Source organism: Thermobia domestica, chromosome 10 (genome assembly GCF_964235325.1).
Source record: "Thermobia domestica chromosome 10, izTheDome1.hap1.1, whole genome shotgun sequence".
Classification (NCBI taxonomy): domain Eukaryota; kingdom Metazoa; phylum Arthropoda; class Insecta; order Zygentoma; family Lepismatidae; genus Thermobia; species Thermobia domestica.
This window is the reverse complement of record NC_137463.1, coordinates 85,135,600-85,148,262: the sequence shown is the minus strand read 5'-3', so window position 1 is coordinate 85,148,262 and position 12,663 is coordinate 85,135,600.

Below are 12,663 nucleotides of genomic sequence, written 5' to 3'. Positions count from 1 at the left end.
GTCAATGACCTAGGGGTACCTAGGACCACCCCCTCTAAATGTTGGCAGGGGTACCTTGGCCCACCCTCTAAATTTTGGCAGGGGTACATAGGACCACCCCCCTTAAATTTCGGAAATTGCCAAATCTAAAAATTTGGTATGGTAGCCTAGGACCACGGTATGTACCTCTATCCGTATTGGGTGTCTATGTCGTTCCCTTTCATGGGTAAAAAATTGCCAAAAAGTCAATTTTCGGAGGTTTTTGACCTAATTTATCCCCTTGGATGGGGTGTTATTACCCTATATAGTTATATGGGCGTATACAGGGGTCCATTCCCTTTCATAAGACATGGGTACATTAATGCACCCCTTGAAAAATTTGGGAGGGGTACCTTGGCCCACCCCTTAAATTTTGGAAATTGCCCAATTTAAACATTGGGTATTATAGTACAGGACTCTAATATGTATCATGATAAATTTGGGTGCTCCACCTCGTCCCCTTTTAGGGGTACAAAATTGCCAAAAATATAAACGTAAGCAATACGTTATACCACGTGTTTGGTTTTCGGCCTAATTTATCTCCTTGGATGAGGTCCTATTACCTTATATAGTTATATGGACGTATACAGGGGTCCATTCCCTTTCATAAGACATAGGTATATTAATGCACCCCTTGAAAAAATTTGGGAGGGGTACCTTGGCCCACCCCTTAAATTTTGGAAATTGCCAAATCTAAAAATTGGGTGTGGTAGCCTAGGACCATAGTATGTACCTCTATCAGTATTGGGGGTCTATGTCGTTCCCTTTCATGTGTAAAAAAATTGCCAAAAATTCAAATTTCGGGGGTTTTTGACCTAATTTGTCCCCTTTGATGAGGTGTTATTATCCTATATAGTTATATGGGCGTATACAGGGGTCCATTCCCTTTTATAACATATGGGTATATTAACGCACCCCTTGAAAAATTTGGGAGGGGTACCTTGGCCCACCCCTTAAATTTTGGAAATTGACCATTTTCAACATTGGGTATTATAGTACAGGACTCTAATATGTTTCATGATAAATTTGGGTGCTCCACCTCGTTCCCTTCTAGGGGTACAAAATTGCCAAAATATAAACGTAAGCAATACGTTATACCACGTGGTTGGTTTTTGGTTGATTTTATTCCCTTTGATGAGGTGTTATTATCCTATATAGTTATATGGGCGTATACAGGGGTTCATTACCTTTCATAACATATGGGTATATTTGTGCACTCCTTTAAAAATTTGGGAGTTGTACCTTGGCCCACCCCTTAAATTTTGGAAATTGCCAAATCTAAAAATTGGGTGTGGTAGCCTAGGACCATAGTATGTACCTATATCAGTATTGGGTGTCTATGTCGTTCCCTTTCATGGGTAAAAAATTGCCAAAAATTCAAATTTCGGGGGTTTTTGACCTAATTTATCCCCTTTGATGATGTATTATTACCCTATATAGTTATATGGGCGTATACAGGGGTTCATTACCTTATACGTATTCAGGAACCAAGTTTTCTGCAGTAAATTCAATCGACGATACTTATGTTCTTTAGTTAATAAGCGAATCTGCTGTACGATTGGATCCCATATTAAATTGTAAGAGCACTGTAAATCACAAGAGAAACGTAGTCCCAGTATTTTAACACTATCGGCTATAGTATAAGTATCCATTAAAGGAAAATAGTCCAGGTGGGCATCCACATAATAAAACATAACCGTTGATTTCATATAATTAATCTTAGCTCCACTCACATTTTGGTAGTCGCGTAAGCAGTCTTGAAGATAACAAAATTGCTTCGGTGTCGTTCCCATTAAACTCACATCGTCGGCAAAAGCTTGCACATTTAGTACTTGAAAATCATGTAATTGAGGTTCATGGAGTTGCATCAGTTTTTGTAGTAAAACGTCGAGAGCAAAACAATATAATCCCATAGATAACGGAGATCCTTGTTGAATGCCACAATTAATATGGAGAGGGGAGGTGAGATGCCCATTTATTTGCACTTTTGCCGTAGCATGTGTATACATTGACTGTACAACCTGGACAAATGAATGAGGAAAACCATATGCACTAAGGACCGCAAATAAGTAGTCATGAGATAGACAATCAAACGCCTGTTTAATATCAACGGATAAGAGAAAAGCAGGATTCCGTTTAAACTTATAGTATGCTGAGATATCACGAATTTTACTAAGCGCTGCAAACACATTATACTTCGGATTTAATGCGGCTTGGTAGTCACTAATAAGCAAAGGGTATATCGCTTTAAGGCGATTATCAAGAACTTTTTGGAAAATTTTGATATCTGTGTTAAGTAGCGTGATGGGACGATAATCATTAACAGTAACTGCTTTCGCTTTCTTTGGAATTAGTATTATTATCCCTGGATTATCGGGTATGTTACGTTGACAGAGCATTTCATTATATAATTCGCATAAAATATCCTGTAAAATCCCCCAATATTGCTTGTAAAGTTCATAAGGGATGCCATCAGGCCCTGCGCATTTGCGATCTTTGCAACTGTTAAGCACACAATAAATCTCTTCTTTCTGTATAGGCGCCATAAGGGTATTAAATAAATGTTCAGGTACTTGAGGGAGTGACACTTGTAAATATTGACTAATAGTGCGCTGATCCTTGGTAATTGGTCCATACATGTCACTAAAACGATTAAAAATAGTTTGATGAATACGATGAGTGTCTGTCAAAATCTTACCATCTTCTGTCTGAAGAGAGTTCACATATTGAGAAAGTCGCTGTTTTTGGTGACGCACATAATGGTAAAGAGACGGTTGATCATTGGGAAGTACATCACTCGTGTCCATTGTGACATAATATTTCTGAAGTAATTGTGATTGGACACTGAGAATGCGTGCTTTAATATGATTGATCTGTTGACGATTGGTAGGGCTACTAGGATGATTCCAGAAGTCATTTAAAACACGATAATAATATTCCAGGGTATTGTGTATATCCTGCTTTCGTTCACGACCTTTGGACCTAAAAAAACCACCTATTTTCGGTTTAACATAACGATTCCACCATTGAATGATATTTGAAAAATATTTTCTTTGCTTTTGCCAATATGTCCAACGCATATGAAAGTCGGTACGCACATCACTATGTTGTAAAAGGGTAGTGTTTAATTTCCAATAGCTTGATCCGTATGTTGGTCTAATAAAGTTCTGAAATTTTATAGTACAATAAAGGGCAGCATGATCACTGAACGGTGGAACAAGAATATCAATTTCGACGACCTTATACACGTGTGTATCCGTGGTATAGAACCTATCGAGCCTGGACATCATTTCCGAATTTTTGAACGTGAATTTAGGGAACTGCCAATGGAACCACCATACATCTCGAAGCGATAAAGATTTCACAAAATTCTGAAATGCCATGCTAGGACGGAAGTGAGAAGTCGTGTCCCGTTGTTGTTCCAACGTGTTGAGGTCACCACCCACAAGAAGGGAACTAGAATCAGCCGGTAAGAGGGACAATATATCTTCATTATAAAAACGTTCACGTTCAACACGTTTGTTATTGCCTGATGGACCATACAGATTTAACACATAGATGCCATCAGTGTAAACACTGATACCACGTCCCGATGGAATTCGTTTCACTTGAGAGTATTCAATACCAGCTTTCACTAGGATCGCAGTCCCACGGGCATTGGTACCTACATTTACAATCGCACTGTATGTGGGAAGAAAACTGAAGTCAGAAAAACTGACTTCTTGTAGTAAAACGTATTCAAAATTATGTTGTTGAATAAATAGTTTAAGGCTCTGCTTATAACGGGCAGACTTGATACCATTTATATTTAAAGAACAAAATTTTCTTGCATTTGTTTGAAGAAAAGGGGGAGGGTTTGACATCACAGCCGGATGGAACTGCGGAACCTCATATATGATATAAACTTCGGCTGAACATATAATTGACAATATCGGAACGTAACTCCCTCCAAATCGACATAACAGAAAAAACAATAATAGTAAATACAAAACAGAAAGAAAACACTGCTTCACAGAAATGCATTCCATAGTTGTAAACAAAAGGATGGTCGCAAAACACCTGTAACAGACACGCACAAAAGGGGAAAGAAACACTCCAAAGCTGGTTATGTAACAGACTGCTTCGTTGCTTGGACGTGGTGTTTATCGCCTGAGGAGGTCTCCTGGGTTTCAAGGCTTGGTTCAACGTCGCTATTCTGAGTCAACGACTCGATTTCACTTCCACTGTCTGTAACCGTACGGCTGTCCTTGGACAACACTTTCCTCTTCTTCCTTAAAGAACGTCTAGGGAGTTGAAAAGAACTCGGCTTCAATTGTTTTTCGGAACGAGGGGAGGTAGCATTAATATCAAGTGAAGCAGAAGTAGATTTTTGATTCTTCGTATTTTGGAGGGACATGGCATATGTATTTTCACTAATTGGTAAGGCATCCTTCGGTGCAAAATCTGAAGTATGCACTAAAGGGTCTGGGTTCGAAGCTGACAACAGAGGTTCTGGGGAAGTTTCTTCACATGACGGCGGTTTGAGAGCAGGAAAGACAGTAAGATCGGCAATTGCAGGCATGAGACTATGAGAGTCATGATTGGTAGATGTAGAAGGAGGAAAATGGTTAGAAGACTGCCCTAAAGCATGCGTTCCTATTTTTCGTTGAGTCGGTAATCCTCCAGTGGACAAATCAGTCATTTGTAAGGCACTCGGTCGAGAATCGGGTCGAGGTGAAGCACGGGATGGTACTTTACACTGAGATAGTACATGATCAGTCCCCAGATATCGGAAACACGTTTTGGGTTGATTAGAGTAAGCAACGTATGCAGAGTATGACATCACTTTAAGTTTTGAAGGAATTGGTTTTTTTAGAATCATATATACAGAGCGAATCCCATTCAAAATGGCATATTTATAAGTAGCACTCCACTTTTCGTTAATAATTTGCTTGATTTCACCATATTCACTCAACACATCATGAAGAAAACTATTGTCTACTTCAAGAGGCAAATCAAATACCCGAACTTTGAGGTAATTGATTTCAGCATTCGAAATACGAACAGTGCTGCGTACCCCATTTGAATGAACATAGGGAACAGTTTCAGGTAACTGATTCAACACTTCATTAAACACAATATCATTTTCAAATTTCACATACAAAGCAAAGTCCTCATTATGCAGCTGTAAAGCGACTGCTTGGTTCATAACGTCACTGAAGTTTTCAGATAACCAAATATGTATGTCACTCGGACTAGGTTTTATATATCGCATAGAGCGGTCGAATTCAAATTTCACAGTATTTTTACGAATTGAAAGCATGGCTTTTCCAATAATCACAATCCACAAAAGAAAAAAAAAAGACTTAAAGCACACAAGCGTTAGGCACTTATCGTGATAGCACAGGAGCAAGTCGAAAGCACTTCCACACCTTTCGACGTCCACCGGTGAACCATTCAACTCGACCAGTTCGTACGTCTTCATTGAATTTCTTTAGACTTTTGTGTAAAGTAGTTTCCTGCTCCACACTTTTTTTTTTTTTATGTCGATACCACTATAAGTTTGTGGTGAATATTTGGGTGTTACAGGTCTTGCAATGCATAAAGGTCTTTTTCGTATAAACTACATTCAATTTTACGTCCTAATAACTTATATGCAACAGGTTGAGTCTGTGAAATGATTGGGGTTGGAGTGATTGTAAATGTTTTCATAGTTAGGAGCCTGGATATGCAAACTCGCTTAACGTGGGGATTTACTATTGTGAAATTTGGTACATACTTTTACATATTGCACTTAATGCTACATATACTTAAGATATGAAATATTCTTTAATTAAATAGTTCTTAAGAGTTCCATTGGACTTCTAGTGTGATAGATGAAAAGTACAATTTAAAGTGATATTGTACCTTTTACTACTGGTTTATCAGTTCCTATAAGATAACATGTAAAAATTTTACTTCATGGATATCTAACGAAGTGTAGTACTCTGGATCTCAAAATTCTCCATACGAATACTGAAAAGGAACCGAAATTTGATGTTTGTTTGAATTTGACATTTAATGACGTAGATGAAGAGTAATGAGCTTTTATGGGCAACATTATAATGGACTATATATTACAAAGTAGTTGAATGCTGTCTGCTTCAATTTAGTCTTCGCGAACAGGTGTACTCCTGACAGGCAGGGGTTTCACCCCTCACCCGGTATCACCCTAATCTCATTTGTTTCCTTCGTTTCTGCAGAGCGGATAGAAGATTTTCTATAAACGTCACAAAAGAAGTACACGACAATTTAAACTACTTATTTATTCCTGTCGTATGATGCGAAACCAAAAATCAAGTAGAGGACATCAATTTGTTCATTACTAATATCTCTAGTTAGATAATTATTGCTAGCAGCCACTAATTCCATATGATTAAATAACAACTGCTTGTAGTAACACTGTCGCAGTGGTAAAAAAAAAATCCTTTGAAGAACAGGATCAACAGTGATATAGATCATAGTTGAAATTTAGCATTCCTTTGCAGCTAAGTTTGTATGAGACGTTTATATGGATACAAACTACATAATTCTCTCTATGAAATGAAATGAAATTTTTGAGTTTTACGTCCCTAGGTTATGTCGGCTAGACTAAAAGGAGAAGGTGATGATGAGAAATTAATGAAATGGTGGAATGAAGAAAGTGGGAGGAAACGGGAGAATCCCGAGGAAACTCACAATCACGGAGTTTGTCCACCATAAAGTTCACTTGGCGCGAGCTGGGATCGAACCTGGGACTCCACGTACCAGAGGTGAACGCTCTACTAATGAGCCACCGCGGCCCCGTGTAATTTTCTCTGGTAACTGGGATTTGAAATTCTTGGCAGGTAGTTACTTTCACTTTTCGGCAGCATTATTCAAATAATTTTCTCGAAGCAATGAGAAAATCAACTTTACTTGAAGATACATTCAAAAGAAACGAGGGACTAAACACCATGAACGAACTTTTCCATGAATAAACATAGATAAATAGTATTCCAAAAATAAAGCAGCTTTTCCCCTTGATCTAGTGGCTAGGTCCCGAACCTTTCAGACATAGATCTCGGCTTCGATACTCGGTGGAAGAGCATTGAAATTTCAACGCATTACTAAGGATTCGGATTAGACTGAAGACTCACGTGTCTTATAACATCGGTATAGAAAGGAACACTAAACTCCAAATCTACCAAATCAACCAAGCTAATAAAGGACGGATGAGTAATGTCACAAAAATTTAGACTACATGTCTATTATCTAATATTTTTAGACTATAGTCATAAATATAAGTGGAACTAGTTCCTCGAATTTCTAGTACTTGTTACTCGAAAATAACTAAGTGCAATATATACACATACGGTGTTAGGAAACTTGGGCAGTGAATCCTCACGCGAAAACGCGAAAAAGTGTATCAATCTTGGTCAATCAACCTTAGTCCACAAGTGCGTTATTTCAAAAATACAGTGCGCAGAAAAGTGATTGTAACAGTATAAAAAAAGCCATAACTCGAGAGCGAAATGTTGGATAAAAGAACAGTGATTATTTTCAGCCTAGATTCCAATAATGTATCAGTTGACATAGTGAGTGTATACATTTTTAGGGTTCTCCAGGAAGGGGGTTTAATTTTCTTCTACCTCAAAAATAGGAGTGGATTGAAGCCTATGAAGATTGAAACTTAAAAAAAAAAAAAAAAAAAAAAAAAAACGCGATTTTCTTGGAAACGTTTCTAACATGTTTTTAATATATATACTCATACATGAATAATTTACTAACAACCCTATAGAAGAATTCTATAAACGACACGAAGGAAAAACACTACATTTTGATCTATTTGCTTCTTGTGATTTCCTGTTGTATGATGAATAATGCGAAACAAAAGATCGGGTAGAGAACATCAATTTGCTCATTACTAATAACTCAGTTAGATAATTACACTAGTCGACCCAAAAAGAAAAACACTTATTCTCTGGCAAACGGAAGAAAATACCTGATGCTAATAGAAATTTTCACGTAGAACTCGAATCTGCAATCACCCTCAGTTTTCCCGTGACAGAGGGATTTTCGGGAAATTTCCCCTCAAATTTCCCTTTTTTAAAACCACTTTCATACTTGTAGCTCGGGTACCTTTAGGTATATAAACACACAAATTATTTGTATGTTAGCTTGATTTATACTTAGTAAGCCCTCTAAGTTTCATAAGAATCGCATTATTCTTTCTAGAGAAATAAACATATTTATATAAAAATATGCTACGTGTACTGTTCATTTTACCATATTGATTAGTGCAGATAAAATCACATATAACTTCCACGAAAATTACAATATAAGCACGGTTTATATCTCTTTGGATTTGAAATAAAACATTTTCAATGATGTATACACCATGTCACCATTTTTTGTATGAGGGAATTTCTAGAGGGATTTTGTTGGAAATTCCCCTCAAAAAGTAGTTTATAAGATTTTTTGTCTTAACTTGCTATTTGTACATAGTGATAAAGAAACAGGAACTGCACTAAAACATAATTTGATGTCCACTTAATAAATAATACAAAAGAAGTGAGTGATATCTTCTTAATAAATGAACACTTACTTACCATAACTAACATGTTTTAGTTGTCGACTTTCTTCTGTGTTTGGCTTCTGGAACATCTCTTTTGAGTGTCCAACAGTAATCAGCTAGCATTTGAGAACTCCACTGCCCCTGGTATCTCTTCTCCATGGAGGAAATGTCCTGATGAAAACGTTCCCCACGCTCATCACTAACAGTACAAAGGTTTTCAGGAAAGAAATCCAAATGGGAGTCTAGAAAGTGAACTTTAAGGAACATGTTGCAACCCATTTCTTTGAATGATTGCAGGAAATCACTCACAATTTCACGGTAATTTGGGGCTTTATGGTTTCCTAAGAAATTCTCTGTTAAACATTTAAATGAACACCAAGCTGCTTTCTCAACAGGAGTTAAGAGATCCTCAAAGTTTTGGTCACGAATCAAACATCTTATTTGGGGTCCTACAAAAATCCCTTCCTTGAATTTAGCGTCACTAATCCGAGGAAATTTTTCCTTGAGGTAACAAAATCCTGCATTACTTTTGTCCAAACTTTTTGAACAAACTTTTTGAAGAGCCCCAACTTTATGTGAAGAGGAGGTAGAGTTATCTTATCAGGGCTCACCAGTGAGGAATAAACAACATTCTTCTGTCCAGGAGTTAATACACGCTTTGGCCATTACTTCTTGATGTAATGTTCCGCTTTGTTCCTGCTGTCCCACTCGCAGAGGAAACAACAATGTTTCGTATAACCAAGCTGCAAACCCATTAACAAAGAAATAACTTTTAAATCACAGCAAACGGTTCACTTATATCTCTCATACTGAATTCTTTCTAACACTATTTTGATGTTTTCATAGGTTTCCTTCATATTAGTTGCATAAGCCAAAGGCACTGAAGGAAATTTGTTGCCATTGTGCAAAAGGACAGCCTTCAAACTAGTATTGGAAGAGTCAATAAACAATCTCCACTCTGTACTTATATGTGCATGTCCAAGTGTATCCATCACAGCACAGACATTATTACAATACACTAAATCATTTTCTTGAGAATAGTAGTTTTGAAACTCTGTATGACGGTTTCGAAAAATACACTTTAGTGTCACGACGGATCAGATTCCATTCTTAAAGTCTAGAAGCAAGAAGTTCTGCCTGTATCTTGGAGAGTTTTAAATCCCTACGTCATTTAGTTCACCCTGAGTTATCAGATGGGGATCCAATGTAGATGTGCTTCCTACATAAGTAGGATCATCTTCTTCATTTGGAACTTCAGTACTTGCCTCAAGTGCGTAATCCTCATTTACCGTAAGAGGAGCAGGAGCTACTGGTACAGGTAATTCTGCACTGTGTGGAACTAGCCTAATTGCTGATGGCAAATTAGGGTACTGCACTATGTGCTTAGATTTACTGGTTAGTCCTTTTATCTGTATCATACAAAAGTAACAATCTGAAGAATGATCTTTTGGTTCCCTCCAGATCATCGGTACTGCGAAGTTCATGTCTCGTTCACCATTTGCCCACCCAGTCAGACGTTTCGCGCAAGTACAACAAATGTAGTGAGGAGCCCAGTTCTTATCTTGGTCTCCTACACAGCAAGCAAAATATAAATGATAACACTTCCTCACAAGAGGAATAAAACATCGACGTTGCGATTTAAATGTCAGATCCCCACATACATAACAGTAATTGTCCGGGTGATTTACACACTTCCTCGGCATCTTGTATCCTGTAAGGTATCACACACATATACACACACGAATCTACACTCCATCAATCATGAAGCAGCACAAACGTAATCTAACTCAGTGCATCACCACACAACACAATCAATTCGAACTCCACAATGCACAAACACTTCAACTTACACGCGGCTACGTCCAGCTAAAACACGTCCAGCTTGTACCGTCACTCAACGCTACTAACAGTCATCAGGCTACGTGTGTCATCAATTTTTTATGCATTGTTGCCAGATCAAAATATTAAAAAGTGACTTATTTTCCACAGAAAGAATGCGTGTATTTGTGCTTGTATTTGAGTACCCATCTATGTGCTGACAATAATACGTCAACGTTAGGTTTTTGTGTTTGGTAAAAGTCTTGCATAGTATATTTTTTATTACCTATAAATAGACACAATAGTTTATATCTCTAGACAGAATAATGCGATTAACATGAAATTAACATTATTTATTAAGTAGACATAAAACTATGTTTTAGTGCGGTTCCTGTTTCTGTATCACTATATACAAATAGCAAGTTGAGATAAAAAAAAAAATTATAAACTACTTTTTGAAGGGAATCTCCAACAAAATCCTTCTAGAAATTCTCTCATACAAAAATGGCGTCATGGTGTACACATCATTGAAAATATGTTTTATGGGAAGTCCAATGACCGTGTTTATATTGTAATTTTCGTGGAAGTTATATGTGATTTTATCTGCACTATTGAACGGTAAAATGAACGGTACACATAGCATATTTTTATATAAATATGTTTATTTCTCTAGAAAGAAAAATGCGGTTCTTATGAAATTTAGAGGGCTTACTAAGTATAAATCAAGCTAACATACAATATAATTTGTGTGTTTATATACCTAAGGGTACCCGAACTGCAGGTACAAAAATTGTAAAAGGAAAAAGGGAAATTTCCCGAAAATCCCTCTGTCACGGGGAAACTGAGGATGATTGAGATAAACTGATTGCAGATTCGAATTCTACGTAAAAAGTTCTATTAGAATCAGGTATTTTCATTTCTATACCAAAATCTTGTTGAGTAGTGTTATTGCTAGTAACCACTAATTTCATACAGTTATGTCATTAGAAAGACAGAAGGGATATTTAATTCTTAGGGTGAGTTCTTGCCAGACATTTTTTATAAAAATCGACTCAGGCCATTCTGTTCATATTTTATAAGCAAGTGTTCCACTAATAACTTGACAATATAGCGTAACTCATTTGTCCTACTAACAAGGAACGGAAACAGCTATTCCATCAACACTGTTTATTGGAAAGTCATGGCTTATATGGTCCGTTCTCTTCAGCATGAAGAAAGCTCTCCACAGGTGCTATTTTTGGGGCTCATAACGTACTTGAACAGGGAAAATTGGGAGAATGTCGAGAAAATTCCCTCTAGAAATCCCTCCTGTCAACTTTGGACCCCTCTGGAGTGGCTCCGGGTAAAAGCACACAATCCAAATGTATCTCGAAAAATACTGTAGGGGTTATGAAATGAGTGTACCAAGTTTTCTATTGATTGACAGAATTAGTATGAGGGGAAAGCGTGTATTGGTATACAAGCTTTTTCCTCATATCTGCCCCTCTATCAATACAAGACTTGGTACACACATTTCTTATTTCCTATAGTATTTTTCGAGATACATTTGGATTGTGTGCTTTTACCCGGGGCCACTCCAAAGGGGTCCAAAGTTGATGGGAGGGATTTCTTTAGGGGATTTTCGCGACATTCTCTCAATTATCCTCGCTAAAGTACATTATGGGCCCCAATGCATAGAATCTCTGGAAAGCTTGTTTCATGCTGAAGAGAATGAACTATTATAAACTATGACTTTCCAATGAGCAGTGTTGGTGCAATAACTATTTCACTGCGAGTCTACATTTTTCTTTATACTAACAGGGTCAATGGGACCCAGGGACTTATTCCGTTGTCCATGACACCTAATTGTTTGTGCATGAACATATCTTTGTTATGTTTATCAAATTAACTAAGTTTGATTCGGATGTCCAAGATGACACGTTCAGGTCCATTCCTTTTAGAGTCCACGGGGTAGCTTACTGTTGGAAATAAATTTTTGCCAACGATTTTCTTTTTTTTTTTTTTAAAAAAAAAAAGTGTGTTTATATTTAATAGATAAATATTTTTTAATAACCTGTCAATATGGCGTAAATCACTTGTTCTGAAAATTAGCGGTATTTTAATTTCGCAATGATAGGCCTCTTAAGAAATTTGAGCTAGAGTTTTTAGGGTGGTGCCCCGTACTTTTCATTTTACGTTTTCGTGTAAAAATTAATTTCCTAAGTCGTTTGATGTTGTTTCCGAACACCTTGTATACATACAATCAGGACTAGTTTAAACCACATGTGTGTTTT